Raw genomic sequence first — 16036 nt, forward strand, 5'->3', positions numbered from 1 at the left:
TCCTGTCTGACTTGGAGGACCCAGTCCTCCAGAGCTCTGATATGCATTTTTCAAAATTACAAGCCATTAGTATCATTTCACAAAATAACTCATTTCTAAATTTATTTTAGTTTATGCCAACAAAGTACCACACACAAAGAAGAGAGATGAATCATGTCAGCAAATTTGGAAAAATATTAATGTTTAATCACTGCTAGAACATTGGATAGTGCCCTGTATGTTAGAATTTCAAAACATGCGTAGTGTTTGGACCCAATGAATTTACTAGGATAATTAAAAACTTCTCAGTGCCTTTACATAACTGATTATGAGTGGAATTATTCATTACAAACAATACAGATTGACTCACATTCCAAACACTTTTCAAGGAGAATTAGATGAAATAGAGGAGTAGGCTTGAAAGAGAGGAAAATTGATCAATGGATTTAAAAATATTGTTAATATTTCCAAAATCATTACTGTTTATTACAGAAAGGATGTTATTAAATTGGAAAGGGTGCAGAAAAGACTTACAAGGATGTTACTGAGATTGGAAGGTTTGAGTTATAAGGAAAGGCTGGATAGGCTGGGAATTTTTTTTCCCTGGAGTGTAGGATGCTGAGGGGTGACCTTTTAGAGGTTTATAAAATCATGAGGACCTTGGACTGGGTGAATAGCCAAGGTCTTTTACCCAGGGTAAGGGAGCCCAGGTTTAAGATGAGAGGGGAAAGATTTAAAAGGGATGTGAGAGGCAACAGGTGGTGCATATATTGGAATAAGCTGTCAAAGGCAGTGGTAGAGGCAGGTACAATGACAACATTTAAAAGATATTTGGACAGGTACATGAATAGGAAAGACTTAGAGGGATATGGGCCAAATGCAGGCAAATGTTCAGTTCAGGAAACCTGGTCAGCATGGACGTGTTGGGCTGAAGAACCTTTTTCATTACTATATGACTCTGCAACAAGGATTTCTTTATGGAGATGAGTAGTTCTGTAAAGGCAAGGGAAAGAGAGATGTGGTTACAACAACTCATCACAGAATCATCTCCAAGTAAGCTTATGTTCTATGGTTTACTATAGAGTAGCAACAATATTATATGTTTCTTCTTCAGTCAATGTGATACCAGTGGTGGGTAAACTCTCATATTGAAAATACTTGTATCTTAAAATAAAAGGAAGGCCTTCACTTATAAATTACATTTACAAACTCAAGAACATCATTGAGTGCTTTACAGGCAATGACTGAAGGAAATGTAGCAGCAAAATTACACACAACTATCAATGTAATAATGAGCTGATAAATATTTTATAATTGAGTTGGTTGAGTTATAAATAATGACCCAGGCTACCAGAGAGAAGCCCACTATTCTTTAAAGTATTACCATAGAAGCTTTTAAACTCAACTGACCAGACAGAGTGAGGGTTTCCTTCAGGTCTCATCCAAAAGCAAGTAGCTCCTGATATGCAATTTTCCTGCAGTGCTACGCTGGAATTTCAATCAAGATTTTATGCTTAATTCTCAGTAGTGAGACATGAATCTATGATCTACAGACTCAAAAGCAAAAATTCTAAAACTGAATAATTAATAGATATATTTAGAAATTAAAACTTTTTTCAGTTAATCATAAATAGTCAGCATAGATTTGTTACTAAATCATGTTTGTCTAGTTTAGTTGCCCATTATTTTTGGCAGATTATCAATTTGATAGACAACAGAATTGCAATAATTGCATATGGATTATCTAATATATGATAAAATACCTCACAAGATTCTCATTAGCAAGAATAACTCCATTAGAAATTTTCAGATTGATAGTATCTGAAGAAATGGATAGAAAATTGACCAATAGACAGAAAATACAGAATGAGGGAAAATTAGTTGCATTTATGTTGGGGAGGAGTTTCAAAGAATGTACCCAAGAAATTAATATTTGATTCACTTACGTGCTCAATATATAAACTGGGCTTCTGAAGAGGGAACTACATCTTCACATTTGCTGAGGACACCAAAATAGTAAGATAGGCAAACAGTAAAAAGAACTAAAATATTTCAGAAATCATAGATAATTTAGTGGATTGGGCAAACATATTAACGCAGATAAATTTGGGATGATATATTTTGGGATAAAAAAAGATAAGGTGCAGAAGTATGTATGTTTATTGGAAAGATACTGATGCTGTGAATACAGGTACCCAAGGGTTCCATTTCATAATTTCACATTCTATGAGAAAACATAGGGAAATGTTAGATAGCTTTATCATTGCCAATATGCAAATTTTTCTGGGCACTGCTGTAGGTCCTCACCATGTGGATTATCTTTTAATTCTTTGGGTCATTCCCAGTTTGAATGGCTGTCCTATAAGATGGATATCCCTTAGCAGTTCGATCTTGACTTTTACTGGTGGTTATAATTGATTTAAAAGGTATGGCATATTATACTTTAAAGAACCACCCTCTATTCATTGAGGTCAAAGTGGCAGATCCGATGACTCAAAACACATATATAATTATATATGCATATATAATTAGGCTAACCTCAGAGGATTGGGTGAAGCCAAAGCATGGGAACTGGAAAATGCTTACTGATGTGTTTACCATTATAAAAATTATACTTATGCAGAGAAATAGCATCTAATGTCTAAACAAAGCATGATTTCTTGTGAGTTTCAGTGGCAGATTTTAGGACTTACTTAACAATTTGAGACTGAGTCAAGTTTTATGATGATTTAAAAGTTTCTTATTTTCCCTTGTGTAATAACGCGGCTGTTATCAGATGCTGAAATATGTGCAAAAAGGTAGTCCAGTACATTTCGAAGGAATGTATTTTAAAAAAAATGGCAATGACATGTTTCCTTAAAAATAATTATAGCCAGCCTATGACAACTGCCAACATATTTGCAAATATCTAATTTAATCCTGATTTGAAATATTGGAAAGAAATTGCTAGGGATATACAGAATTTGCAGGAAGTGATACCACATCCTCAGTGACTTCCAGGAAGGTGGTGCAGCAGATTGGAGAGCCAGCTATTTCCAGATGTCATAAACAGAGTTTGGTCCTTGACAGACAGACTTTTCCGATTTTAATTTGCACGTGCTGTGTCAGAAGCTGTTGAAGCCCTCAAAGGAAATCCTTAAGGAAATGCTTGAGCACAAGCTTCAATGTTTCCAAAAATGTCACTGATCAAGAATGTCATCCTGTGATGTACAAGACAGCAGATGTTGGCACTGTCAGCACGCTCTGGGAGTTTGCACCTTCCTTAAAACCAAAGCTCCTTTTCTGTCCTTATATTTGTTTTCAAATCATTGGCTATTTATCCAACAAATAAAATAAATGTAAAGAATATTTATTTAAATGTTTGGTTATTCTATTCACTCCAGCATAATACCCGGTAAAACTATGACATCAAGAGAAAGTGAGGACTGCAGATACTGGAGTCGGCATTCCTGATGAATGGCTTATGCCCAAAATGTCGATTCTCCTGCTTCTCAGATGCTGCCTGACCTGCTGTCCTTTTCCAGCAATACACTCCCGACATACTATGACATCAGGAGCAGTTGATTTTCCAATCAAAACTTACATTAATCTACTTTCATTTTTAGGTAGATTTTAATGCATTTACATGGATTAAAAACAGCCTCAAAATAGAACACTAAGCAATCTGGTATAATTACGTTGATCATTCATGCCTGAATTTCATCCATTGGAAGATGTACTGATATTATTGGTACTGATCACATTCAGTATCCCATTCAGTGTCCCACTGCCTCTCCTGGGCCTGGATTATCTTGTTTTTTGAGATAAATTGGAAAGCACAAGAGTTTGAAGAAGAGAAGCCTATGTTCCATAACAATGGGAAAGCCCACTGGATCTTTAGGCAAGGAGACTAATAGGCCAGTGAGCTCTTGAACAAATTACAACCTGGGAAAAAGTAGACACAGCCACCAAGAGCTGCTCGCTAATCAGAGGCTGGCATTCCAGAATCTGGCAGTACGGTGGTAAAGACCATGGTTGTTGCCAGTGAAGTATTCCCTGACTCCCAGTGTGAAGGATTACTCACAAGAAATGTAAGTGCACCTAGGAAATGGGTAAGATTTAACTGCTTTTGGGAGTTGCATGAGCAGGGACAGGGGCTGGGGGTGAGGTAGGGTGGGGTGGAGTGTGGTGGGTTAGGGTAGGGTAGGGTGGGAGGGTGGGCTGCTGAAGACTGAGTATTCAGAAACAAGGGCAAGCAATGGTTCTCAGGGACCACCCTTCTGTGTTTAGTGCCTCAGTTGTTCATAAATTAGTGCAGATCAAGCCACCGCTCCACACCTGACAGCTTTCGTGCACCAACTAACCAGTTAGTTCAGCTAATTCTTTCTTGTTCCTCCTGAAACTAAAATAATTGCTGCCCAGGTGGGAAGACGCCCTTCACTGGTCACTAATTCATGACTTAAGGGCTTCAAATGGTGGCCGAGTGGGAGAACTTCAGACAAAGGTGGGGAAGGCAGTGGGCTTCTTGTTGCCTGTTATCCTGTAAAAATTTAATTCATATTTTGCTTCCAGACCTGTAAGATACGGTCCTTCATCTTTTCTCCCCAGTCCATGGATGAAGTATATGAGCTGCACGGCCTTTGTCAAGGAGCTCGGCTGCTGTTTTACATGAGTTTAACAACAAACTCCATCAATCAGAATGGAACTTAGTAGACCCAGGAAACTGATGCAACACATCCTGTAGATTATCAGCAGGAACGTACTTTTCTGAAGGGGAGAAACAGCAGTCTAACCCATTTTCAGGGAATTCCAGATATTTTAGCAAGGAATTCTGGCTATTTCAAATGACCACATAACCTTAAACCCATAAAGTATCAGAGCATAGTGGGGTAGAATCTCTGCTAAACTGCATTAATTTATTTTCTCATGTGAACATAAAACACGCAAATCAGGGGCAGAGGTAAACACTCAGCTCCTCCAGCCTGCCCTGCCATTCAGTTCAGATCATAGCTGACTTCATTAAGCCATATTCCTATTTACTTTCTTTCACCCATTGGCTAAACAAGAATTGACCTATCTCTGCCTCAAAATAATCCAAAGACATTACTTTTATCACGTTTGAGGCTGAGAATTCCCAAAGATCCATTATCATGTGTGACAAAAAAACCCTCTTCATTTCTGTCTTAAATTTATAGTCCCATATTTTGAAATACTGAAATCTAATTCAAGATTTTCCAACAAGAGGAAATATCCTTTCCACACCCACCCTGATCTTAAATGTTTCAATTGAGTTGTTGTTTACCCTAAGTAAGTTGTGCATGGTCAGGAGGGAGAGATCACATCGGGAGTGAGATAGCCTGAGTGAGGGTATACAGTTCAGGGAATTGGGAGGCAGCGTAGGAATTCAGAGGGGAGTGAGGTGCTTTTGCTGGTTTTTCTTTGGTTCATAGACTTTTTTTTAACAGGATAAGTTGAAGCTCAGGAGCGGGAGCCCAGCACATAAAGAATGACATCATAGGAAAATCATAAGCTCATTGATTGGTAATAGCTATTAACTTGTCTATTATAGGTTACTTTCATATTGAAGGTAAATAGGAGAAATGTTTGCAGATTAGAAACTGAAAGACCAGTAGGAAATTTTTAAGAAAGCAATCATACAGAGATGTAGGTTCAGGTAATGTGCAGTACCTGCATGATGTGGAGCTGGTGGACCCCAGCTATGATCATAACCACCACATCTGGTAGCTTGAAGAATTCTGGCTCAGAGTTTCAGTTAATAAGCTGGAGGCTGAGCTTTTAACACTGTGACACATCAGGGAGGGGGAATGTTATCTGGATGTTGTGTTTCAACAGGCAGTCACACCCATGAGGTTAACAACCTCAAATTTGATCAGTGGTCAGGGACAAGAAGGTGTGACTGTGAGCGAGGCAGGTAGAGGGATCCAGGAGGTAGTGCTGGAGGAGCCTCAGCCCTTAAGCATGTCCAACAGGTTTGAGATTCTTGCTCCCTGTGTGGATGAGAGCAAACTGTCCATACCACCATGGTACAAACTGAAATTGACAAGTATGATGTTGTGGGTATCACAGAGGTGAGGCTGCAAGGGAATCAGGGTTGGGCACTAAATATTAAATGATACACATCCTATTGATATGACACACAGATGAGCAAAGGGGGTGGGATTGCCTTGTTTATAAGAAATTAAATTAAATGAATAGCAAAAATTAATATAGAGTCAGAATGCGCAGAATCTGTTTGGGTAGATTGCAGAACCACAAAGGGAAAAAGACCCTGATGGGAGTTATGTACAGGCCTTTTCCGAGCAGTAGTCAGGATGCGGGGCAGGAAATAAAATGTGGGAATCTGTAGGTTGTGCACTCTGGTAGGAAGAATAGAGCAGAGACTGTTTTCTAAACAGGGTAAGGCTTCAGAAATCTGAAGCACAAAGGGACTTAGATATCCTATTTCTGGATTCTCTTAAGGTTAACATGCAGGACCAGTTAAGAAGGAAATGCAATGTTGGCATTTGTTTCAAGAAGACTAGTATACAAAAGCAGGAATGTAAAGTTGAGGCTGTATAAGGCTCTGGTCAGACTGTATTTGGAATATTGTGAATAGTTTTGGGCCCCATATCTAAGGAAGGATATGCTGAGTTGGAAGGGGTCCAGATGATGTTAATATGAATGATCCCAGTAATGAAGGACTTGTCATATGAGGAGCAGTTGAGGACACTGCATCTGTGCTCAATGGAATTTAGAAGGATCACTTCTGTTGTGGGCAAAGTCTCAGAGAGAATTGTAAGGGATAGGATTTATGAACATCTGGATAGGAATAATGTGATCAAGGATAGTCAGCATGGTTTTGTGATGGGCAGGTCGTGCCTCACAAACCTTATTGAATTCTTTGAGAAGGTGACTAAGGAGGTGGACGAGGGTAAAGCGGTAGATGTGGTGTATATGGATTTTAGTAAGGCGTTTGATAAGGTTCCCCATGGTAGGCTACTGCAATAAATACGGAGATATGGCATTGAGGGTGAGTTGGAGGTTTGGATTAGGAATTGGGTGGCTGGAAGAAGACAGCGGGTAGTAGTTGATGATAAAGGTTCATCTTGGAGTGCAGTTACTAGCGGTGTTCCGCAAGGATTTGTTTTGGGACCATTGCTGTTTGTCATTTTTATAAATGACCTGGAGGAGGGGCTAGAAGGTTTGCGGATGATACGAAAGTCGGTGGAGTTGTTGACAGTGAGGAAGGATGTGTCAGGTTACAGCGGGATATAGATAAGCTGCAGAGCTGGGCAGAAAGGTGGCAAATGGAGTTCAATGTAGGTAAATGTGAGGTGATTCACTTTGGTAAGAGTAACAAGAAGATGGGGTACTGGGCTAATGGTCGGATACTTGGTAGTGTGGATAAGAGAGGGATCTTGGTGTCCATGTACACAGATCTCTGAAAGTTGCCACCCAGGTAAATAGTGCGGTGAAGAAGGCATATGGCGTACTGGCTTTTATTGGTAGAGGAATTGAATTCCGGAGTCCTGAGGTCATGTTGCAGTTGTATAAGACTCTAGTGTGGCCGCATCTGGAGTATTGTGTGCAGTTTTAGTCGCCATACTATAGGAAGGATGTGGAGGCACTGGAACGGGTGCAGAAGAAGTTTACCAGGATGTTGCCTGGTATGGTAGGAAGATCGTATGAGGAAAGGCTGAGGCACTTGGGGCTGTTTTCATTGGAGAAAAGAAGGTTTAGGGATGATTTGATAGAGGTGTACAAGATGATTAGGGGTTTAGATAGAGTTGACCGTGAGAACCTTTTTCCACGTATGGAGTCAGCTATTACGAGAGGGCATAGCTTTAACTTAAGGGGTGGTAGGTATAGGACAGATGTTAGGGGAAGATTCTTTACTCAGCGAGTCGTGAGTTCATGGAATGCCCTGCCAGTAGCAGTGGTGGACTCTCCCTCTTTATGGGCATTTAAACGGGCATTGGATAGGCATATGGAGGATAGTGGGCTAGTGTAGGTTAGGTGGGCTTGGATCGGTGCAACATCGAGGGCCAAAGGGCCTGTACTGCGCTGTATTCTTCTATGTTCTATGTTCTATGAGGGGGTTCTCATTGAAACTTACAGAATACTGAGAGGCCTGGGTAGACTGATTATGGAGAAGATGTTTTCACGAGTAGGAGAGACTAGGACATGAGGGCAGAGGCTCAGAATGAAGGGATGACCTTTCAGAACTGAGCTGAAGATCAATTTCTTCAGCCAGAAGGTGGTCAATCTGAGGAACTCATAGCCACAGAGTTCTTGTCTAAGACGGAGATAGGTTCTTGATTAGTAAGGGGTTCAAGGGTTATCGGAGAAGGCAGGAGAATTGTGTTGAGAGACATATCAGCCATGATCTAATGACAGAGCAGACTTGATACGCCAAATGACCAAATTCTACTCCAAAATCTATGGTCTTATAGTCTTCTAAGTTTCAGTCTATTCTATGTTTTCTCACAACCCCCTATTTGAACTATTAATCTGGTAAACTTCCCCATCGACCTACTTCCAATGCATTTACATTCTTCACTAAATCAGGAGACCAATACTGTACATAATACTCCAATGTCCTATATAATTAATGCATAATCTTCCCTTCTTTTGCATTCAGTTCCTTTCCATATGAACAATAATATTCAATTAGCTCCCTTCATTACTTGCTGTACCTGCATAGAGTCATACAGCTCAGAAAAACACCCTTTGGCCTAACTCACCTATGTTGACCACGTTTCCCAAAATAAACTAGTCCCACTTGCCTGTGCTTGGCCCATATCCCTCTAAACTTTTCCTATTCAAGTACATGTCTAAATATCTTTTAAATGTTGTAATTGTATTTGCCATTGACCACTTCCCCGGCAGTTCATTCCACACATGAACTACCCTCCGTTCAAAAACGTTGCCCATGAGGTCCCTTTAAAATCCTTCCCCTCTCACCTGAAAAATATGCTCACAGTTTTGAACTTTCTCACTCTAGAGAAAAGATCTTAGCTATTAACTTTATCTGTGCCTTTCATGATTTTACAAACCTTCAAAAGATCACTCCTCAGCCTCCTACACTCCAGTGAAAAAGCTCCGAGCCTATTCTGCCTCTCCTTATAACTCAAATCCTTTCCAGTACCAACAACATCCTGGGAAATCTTTATTAGCCTTCTCCAATTAAATAATATCCTTCCTATAGCAGGGCAACCAGACTGTACACAGTAGTCCAAAAGTGGCCTCACTGATGTCCTGTACAACCTCAACATGGCATCCCAGCTCCTATACTTAATGTTTTGAGCAATGAAGGCAAGCATGCTAAATGCCTTTTTAATCACCCTGTTTCAAAGAACTATGTACCTGAACCCCTAGGTCTCTCTGTTCGATAACACTATCCAGGGCCCTATTATTAACTGTATAGGTCCTGCCTTTGTTTGTTTTGCAAAAATGCAATACTTCGCATCTATCCAAATTAAACTCCATCTGCTACTCCTTAGCCCATTGACTCAATTGATCAAGATCCCTTTGTAATCTTAGATAACCTTCTTCACTGTTGATTGTATCACCAATTTTGGTGTCATCTGCAAACTTAATAACCATGCCTCCTAAATTCTCATCCAAATTGTTTATATAAATGACAATCAGCTGTAATCCCAGCACTGAACACTATGGAACACTGCTAGTCACAGGCCTCCAGTCTGAAAAACAACCTTTTACCACAACCCTGTGTCTCCTACTGTCAAGCCAATTTTGTATCCAATTGGCAAGGTCTCCCTGGATCCCATGTGATCTAATTTAACTATAAGTCTAACATGCAGAACCTTGTCAAAGGCTTTATTAAAACCCATGTAGACAATGTCGACCACCCTGCCTCATCAATCTTTTTGATTATGTCCTCAAAAGCTTAATCAAGTTTCAGACATGATTTCCCACACATGAAGCCATGCTGACTATCCCTAATCATTCCTTGCCTCTCCAAATGCATATAAATCCTATATTTCAGAATCCCCTCTAATAACTTACACACCACTGATGTCAGACTCACTGGTCTATAGTTCCTAGGCTTCTTCTTAGATCTTTCTCAAATAAAGGCAAACATTAGCCATCCACCAGTTCTCTGGCACCTCACCCCTGGCTGTAGATGATACAAAAATATCTGCTAGCACCCTTGCAATTTCCTTCCTAACTTCCTATAACATCCTGGGATACACTTGATAAGGTCCTGAAGATTTATCCAAATTCATGTTTTTTTTTAAAGACCTCTAGTACCTCCTCCTCTGTAATGGGGACTGTTGACACACTGATTCCACTGTGGCTCAGAGCTCTGCAATCTCTCACCATTTAGATAAGAAGCCTTTTTTATTATTTTCCTCGGCCATAATGAATGATTTCACATTTTCCCACATTAGACCCCATTTGCCAGATCTTTGGCCATTCACAGAATCCAACGTTATCACTTTGTAGTTTCCTTTTGTCATTTGTAACGTCTTATTTTAATACCAGCTTTTGTGTCATCAGCAAATTTAGCATCCATACCTTGTATCCCTTCATTCAGGTCATATGTATAAATTGTAAAATGTTGAGTTGTTGGCCCTGATCTCAGACCACTCATACATGTTGCTAATTCATTTATGATTATTTTTTGTTTCCAGCTAGCTAGCCAATCTCCAAACCACACCAATATGCTACCCCTACAGGAGGAGCTCTTACTTTCAGTAATAACCTTGGCTGGGATACCTGATCAAATGATTTCTGGAGTTCAATGTACATCAGTTTCCCTTCATCAAAGAATTTTCTTCTTCAAAGACTTCCAATGAATTTGTTAAAATGATTTGTTTTTCATACAAACATGTTGATTCCAACTGATTATTTTGATTTTTTTTTAAATGCTCTGCTGTGATGCTTTCCAACATCATCCCCATGATAAATAGCTGGCTAAATTATCAGTTGTTTCCTGCATTCTGCCTCCCCTTTTTTGAATGAAGGAGTTAAATTTTGAAAAGACAAAGAATGACAAAGAAGGAGAAGACTTCCTGATCATAAAGGGTGGCATTAGACCATCAGTGAGGAAGAACCTTGGCACAGAAGATCATGAAGTAGAATTGCTATGAGTGGATCAGTAATACCCTGAAAATGCAGATAAAAACAATTTAAAATCATGAGGGGTCTGGACACAATTAAACAGGGAAAAAACAAGAGGGACAGATATCAGGCATTGGCAAAAAGCACAAATATGATATGAAGGAACCTTCCTCACAGTGAGTGGTTAGAGTCTGGCACAAAACAGAAAGAATTTTGGAAGCATGTTGAATTGAAGCATTTAAGAGTGCATTAGATCATTATTTAAATAATAATATTCAGGACTATGATGGAAAAGCAGAAGAATGGTATTGAGTCACAATGCTCAATCATTGAGCCAATCAAAATGTGATGGGTTGAACTGCTTCCTTTTGCACAATAACAATTCTGTGAGTCTGCCATCAAATAATATAAAAATCTAAGATCAATAGAGTTGAAATAGAAATCATCCATGATCTGATTCAAAAGCAGGGGTTAAATGACAATTTCATGTTGCTGGAAAACTGGGAATACTTCCCGCTCTCTTTTGAAAAGGTACTGTGCAATCTTCTACTTCACCCAAGATGGGTCTTGCTTTAGTGACTCATCCCAGAAATACTGCCTTTGACAATCACCACGGTGGGAGTACTTTCTGAAATATTAGGCTCGACTTCATCTAGCTCATAGAATGGGGATTGAATTGATTCAGTGCTACCACTAAACCAAGCTGTCAGTTAAGTAAAAAGAAAGAATGATAAAAGAGAAAGCAATGTGAGTAAAGCATAGAAAATTACATTAAGTAAAAGACTGAAGGATGCTATTTGAGTGGAGACTAAAGAGCAGATAATCTGAATCACAGCCTGCAGGTGCCATTTGTTATTGACATTTTAAACAGAAACCCAACTTTTAGGAACAATTAATAATGTTTCCCAGCACAGGAATGGAATGCATAAGCAAATGGAAAGCAGGAAATTAAAGGGGGCTTTATGAAGCTTCAATGTATTAGACTGATTTAAATCTTTAGCAAACTGACACATCTGTTGAAAGAATGAACTTGGACACAGAGCTGTCAGAAATGCACCTTTAATAGTAAAATATCAAATACTTTAATACCCGAATATAAAGCCGTATTTTTATCTTCATAGTTTTAATGCCCTCACCTCCCAATTAATCATTCATCTCCCCTTTAAATTGTACATTTAATTCTGCATCTGTCATCTGCTGGCTCAGGAAATTCCAGTGGGGAGGATCACACATTCCTAATGTAGGCAGCCCAACTTTCTGCGCATTTTAATTAATGGAATATTGGGTTTTAAGCATGTGTGAGCCTCACTAGCCAACCGTCTTTTGTATGCTCCAATCACAAACACTAAAATGCTAAGAAGTAACATCTGGCCTCATTTGATTTGGTTTGAAAACTGAAAGGGTTCAACTTGCTGTAGATATCTGAGTTACCAAAAAGCACTAATTGAAATTAAAGTAGTAACTTTATGATTTTGTATTGGGTTTTGAGTGGATATTAACTTTTATCCTCATTTCTAAGTTACCTAGTGTATATAAGCATTTCAAATGAACAGTAACAGAGATCTGACATTTTGGAGCGGCACGGTGGCTCAGTGGTTAGCACTGCTGTCTCACAGCTCCAGGGATCCAGGTTTGATTCCAACCTTGGGTGACTGTCTGTGTGGAGTTTGCACATTCTTCCTGTGGCTGCGTGGGTTTCCTCCCACAATCCAAAGATGTGCAGGTCAGGTGAATTGGCCATGCTAAATTGCCCATAGTGTTAGGTGCATTAGTCAGGGGTACATATCGGGAATGGGTCTGGGTGGGTTACTCTTCGGAGGGTCAGTATGGACTTGTTGGGCCAAAGGGCATGTTTTCATACTGTAGGTAATCTAATCTAAAAAAAATGTCTTTCATGATTAACTGGCAGTTGACAGCAATTATAAAAATTAAATCGGGGTATAAATAATGTAACTAAGTGTTAATCTATTGCGTTTCTAACAATAGTTAATGTAATAAATGTATGCCCGAGAACAGCAGTTACTATGTAAATGATTCAGTCTTCTAGAAAGTTCTTAAGAATCTTATTGCATAAATAGACAATAGGTGCAGGAGTAGGCCATTCTGCCCTTCGAGCCTGCACCATCATTCAATATGATCATGGCTGATCATCCTTAATCAGTATCCTAGATGTTACGGATAGATGTTAGATAGATGGATAGATGTCACGGTATCAGACTTGATGCAGAACTGCTTAACATACATCAGAGGAGTACTGAGAAATGCATAAACTGCTATTGCCACAAACATGCCCAAAGGTCTCCACTGCAGATGCTGCATGCAATTTAAGGATAGTCCACAGAGCAATCAGTGTTTGCTGCAATACGTTTCCAAAATTTCTCTCAACTATTCTTCCTGTCAAATAAAATAGAGAGGGAAATATTATTTGCTTTATCATGGTATTGACACATTTTGACTGCTAATTATTTCTGAAGTGCAGAGACTTGTGGTTTGGATAAAGCACTGCAGTCATTCTGCACCAGTGAAATCTCACACACAATGAGATGAATGACCGATTACATTAATTTTGGTGGTGTTGACTGAGGAAAGAATGCCGCAAAGGTACCAAGAAGACGCCTCTCCTCATTTTCAGCTGACCAAGCAAAACTTTCAAAACTATTGCAGATCTTCAGCTCTTTAATTCCATTCCTGCTTTTACTCATCATTTCACTTCGCAACTAAGCATCTTTCCCTTTTTTTTATGCCTTATATGATTCTATACTAGCATTCTTATGGAGCTGGAGAGGGTTCAGAAGAGATTTACCAGGATGTTGCCGAGCATGGAAGGCTTGAGTTCTGAAGAAAGGCTGGATAAGCTGGGACCTTTTTCACTGCAGCATCGGAGGTTTAGAAGTGACCTGAAAGAATTTTATAAAATAATGAGATGTATAGATAGACTTAATGATAATTGCCTTATTGCTAGGATTGGGGACTTCAAGACGAGGGGGCACATTTTTGACATGGGAGGAGAGAGATTGAAAAAGACATACGAGGCAAATTTTCACACAGAGTGTAGTTTGCATGTGGAATGACCTGGAGAGGTCTAGGAAGGGGAGGGAGGAGTCTGAGACGGTCCAGGTAAATTTGAGTTCGGGGTGGAAGGGGGCCCCAGCTATGCCTGCCTCTTCGTTGGATATGTGGAATAGTCCATCTTCTGCAGCTACACTGGCACCACCCCCCACCTTTTCCTCCGCTACATCGGTGACTGTATCGGCGCTACCTCGTGCTCCCACGAGAAGGTTGAACAGTTCATCCACTTTACCAACACCTTTCACCCCGACCTCAAATTCACCTGGACCGTCTCAGACTCCTCCCTCCCCTTCCTAGACCTCTCCATTTCTATCTCGAATGACCGACTCAACACAGACGTATACTATAAACCGACTGACTCCCACAGCTACCTAGACTACACCTCCTCCCACCCTACCCCCTGTAAAAACGTCATCCCATATTCCCAATTCCTTCGCCTTCGCCGCATCTGCTCCCAGGAGGACCAATTCCAATACCAAACAACCCAGATGGCCTCCTTCTTCAAAGACCGCAATTTCCGCTCAGACGTGATCGACGATGCTCTCCACCGCATCTCCTCCACTTCCCACTCCTCCGCCCTGGAGCCCCGCCCCTCCAATCGCCACCAGGACAGAACCCCACTGGTCCTCACCTTCCACCCCATCAACCTCCATATATATCGTATCATCCTCTGTCATTTCCGCCACCTCCAAACAGACCCTACCACCAAGGATATATTTTCCTCCCCAACCCTATCAGCGTTCCGGAAAGACCACTCCCTCCGCGACTCCCTCGTCAGATCCACACCCTCCACCAACCCAACCTCTACTCCCGGCACCTTCCCCTGCAAATGTAAGAAATGCAAATCTTGCGCCCACACCTCCCCCCTCACTTCCCTCCAAGGCTCCAAGGGATCCTTCCATATTCGTCGCAAATTCACCTTCACCTCCACACACATCATTTACTGCATCCGCTGCACCCGATGTGGCCTCCTCTATATTGGGGAGACAGGCCACCTACTTGCGGAACGTTTCAGAGAACACCTCTGGGACACCCGCACCAACCAACCCAACCACCCCGTGGCTGAACACTTTAACTCCCCCTCCCACTCAGCCAAGGACATGTAGGTCCTTGGTTCCTCCATTGCCAGACCATGGCAAGATGACGCCTGGAGGAAGAGCCCCTCATCTTCCGCCGAGGAACCCTCCAACTACAAGGGATGAATGCAGATTTCTCCAGCTTTCTCATTTCCCCTCCCCCCACCTTTTCTAAGTCCCAACCCTCAGACTCAGCACCGCCTTCTTGACCTGCAATCTTCTTCCCGACATCTCCGCCCCCACCCCCTCTCCAGCCTATCACCCTCACCTTAACCTCGTTCCACCTATCGCATTCCCAACGCCCCTCCCCCAAGTCCCTCCTCCCTACCTTTTATCTTAGCCTGCTTGGCACACCCTCCTCATTCCTGAAGAAGGGCTTATGCCCGAAACATCGATTCTCCTGCTCCTTTGATGCTGCCTGACCTGCTGCGCTTTTCCAGCAATACATTTTTAAGCTCTGATCTCCAGCATCTGCAGTCCTCACTTTCTCCTGGGTCTGGCAGGAGGCCAGTTTCAAATCTTACCCAGTCAAAACATGAAACTCCATGCTGTTGAAACTGATTTAATCAACATGAATTATCGGCCAATTGGAATACCACCACAATGAGTCAGAGTTGGTAACAGACACCTTTACATGCATGTTGCAACCTACATTATGAATAGTGATGGTAAAGGTTCGAATTTCGTTCCGTCATATGGCTGACTAGGAATTACTTCTGTTCTTACTAGATGCCCTTGGTGTATGTTAGAAGGATTTAAAAGTTGACTCTCAACCTGTTTTGGCCACCGTATAAATGCACCTTCCTTCAACATCAAGTTTTAGAGTGAGAATTGAGATTCTGGGA

The 16036-nt window shown here is 40.9% G+C and overlaps 1 long non-coding RNA gene across 1 annotated transcript; it reads right to left on the reverse strand.

Moving 5' to 3' along the window:
* Nucleotides 1–13096: 13096 nt before the first annotated feature.
* LOC148148797 (uncharacterized) lies at nt 13097–15623 on the reverse strand. Its single transcript, XR_015758580.1, has 3 exons — nt 15520–15623; nt 13850–13943; nt 13097–13440 (listed from the first exon to the last, which is right to left on the reverse strand). It is a non-coding gene; the product is annotated as an uncharacterized LOC148148797 (long non-coding RNA).
* Nucleotides 15624–16036: the final 413 nt, after the last annotated feature.

The sequence above is a fragment of the Chiloscyllium plagiosum genome, unplaced genomic scaffold (genome assembly GCF_037043375.1).
Source record: "Chiloscyllium plagiosum isolate Xiang-an unplaced genomic scaffold, Cpla_swu_hap1 HiC_scaffold_11, whole genome shotgun sequence".
NCBI lineage: Eukaryota > Metazoa > Chordata > Chondrichthyes > Orectolobiformes > Hemiscylliidae > Chiloscyllium > Chiloscyllium plagiosum.